The following is a 2,282-nucleotide window of genomic DNA, read 5'->3' as shown; positions in this document are numbered from 1 at the left end:
CCTCGTTGCCTATTTGGATACCTTTTATTCCCTTCTCTTGTCTTATTGCTATTGCTAAGACTTCCAAAACAATATTGAATAAAAGCGGTGATAGTGGGCATCCTTGCCTAGTTCCTGTGAAAACATTTTCTTGTGCTTATGTGAAAACTAGACCTAGACTAAGAGGATATTTGGTTTAAAATTTAAAAAGGTGTGCATCTGGGCTGTATCCTCTCTGCATACATATTTATTCTATATGTTCAGCAAATAATTTGAGAAGCTGAACTCTGTGAAGAAGAATATGACATCAAAATCAGAGGAAGAATAATCAGTCACCTGTGTTATGCAAATACACAGCCTTGCTTGTTGAAAGTAAGAATTTGAAGCAGTTACTGCAGAAATCAAAGACAACAACTTTCTAAATAGATTACACCTCAACACCAAGAAAGAAAGAAAAAAAAATCCTCACCACTGTACCAGTTAATAGGCAACATCATGATAGATGGAGAAAAGATAGAAATTGTCAATAATTGTGTCTTATATCTTCAATCACTATGCTTGGTATAAGCAGTCAGGAAATCAAGAGATGTACTACACTGGGAAAGTCTGCAGTCAGGGTTCTCTCCAAATTACTGAGTAGCAATGATGTCAGTTTGAAGACTAAAGTGCACTTCATTCAAGCTATGGTCTTTTCAGTCCTTTTCTATGCATCAGAGAGCTGGACAAATGACTAAAAATAACAGAAGAATTGTTGCCTTTGAGCTGTGGTGTAGAGAAGCATACTAAATATCTCATAGACAATCAAAAGAACAAACAGATATATCTTGAAAAACATACAGTCAGAGTGCTCCCTGGAGACAAAGATGAAAAGCTTCTTCTCACATACTTTGGACGTGTTTTTAGGGGTGCCTATTCCTTAGAGATGGACACTATGCTTGGAAAGGTAGAGGCAATAGAGAGGAGACCCACAACTAGGTTAATTGATATAGTTGGTACAGCAATAAGCTCAAGTTTGTTATAAATTATGAAACTGCAAAGGATAAGACAGGGTTCAGTTCTAGTGAACACAGGACTAATTATCCTTATGAATGAGGAGTTACATTTGCCCTATCATTACGAATCATAATTGACTTGACGACATCTAACAACAACCACCACCATATAATTAAGAGAAAATGGTAATGAGGGAAGAAGTTCAAGCTGCACTGTAGTCAATGGCAAAAATAAGATGGTAGTGAGAGAAAGGAAAACTGAACGAATTGAAACAGGTCACCTAACTAGGAAATGGGGGTGATTATTGACAGATTATGGGAACTACAATCAATGTAATAATTTTTTGTATGAACTATTGATTGGAAAGCTAATTATCTATGTAAACTTCCACCTACAGCACAATGATAGATTTTTTTAAGTGTTTTTCAAGATGTTGATCTCATTATTTTGGAGCATTTCCACATTCCAGATCTACATAAGTCAAAGTCAAAGGGAATGGAAATACACAGAGATGCTGCTATTTCTCTTAGAAAAGATACATAGCAGTAGTTCACAGGAAGAACATAGTTAATTTTTAAGTTATTTACAAAATGTGTAATTGGTTTTCTTTATTTTTTCTCCTAAGTTGTCTCTTCAAAGAGGTTTTCTCTTCCCAGATCCCGTAAACCTTTTAATGGAGTATTCTGTTTATCTTTGTAGTTAAAAGGTTAAAAGTTATGAGGGACCTTATGGTTAAAATAAAAATAATTATAATGGACAGATAAAAGTGATAAAAAGAAACCCAAGACTTTTAGAAACTAGGCAACAAGAGAAAATTGCTCTTATGCATGATGACTTTCATCTACCCTTAGACCAGAAGAACAAGGGGTTGTCTGACTACCACTACTGACTGTTCAAATCAAGACTACAGTAAATTGACCATGGTAGAATGGGGGAAAAATGTGAAATATTGAATTTTAGAAAAGAGACCCACAGATTGGTAAAGACTGGAGAACTCCCAAAGTCTCTTTAAACCTTGAAGCAAAACTCTGCCCAGAGATTACCTAGTAGCAAATTGGCCAATAAAATAAGAAATATCACCTGTATGTACCATACTTTTTATAAAACAATTTTTTTTTAAAAAGCACCTTATTGAGAGCAAATAGTTAACAATCTGAAGAGGCAGGGAAATAAGATCAATAGAAATAAAAAAATCAGTGAAGTGGGGAAACTACAGCCTTTTTAACAAATGGTGTTGGCAAAATTGGAAAAATATCTGCAAAAGACTCAAGCAAGACCCACACCTCACTCCATACACTAAAACCAACTCA

Source organism: Elephantulus edwardii, unplaced genomic scaffold, assembly GCF_000299155.1.
Source record: "Elephantulus edwardii isolate Elephantulus edwardi_28Jun2011 unplaced genomic scaffold, EleEdw1.0 scaffold00050, whole genome shotgun sequence".
In the NCBI taxonomy this organism is placed as follows: Eukaryota; Metazoa; Chordata; class Mammalia; order Macroscelidea; family Macroscelididae; genus Elephantulus; species Elephantulus edwardii.
Note: the sequence above shows the minus strand (reverse complement) of the source record.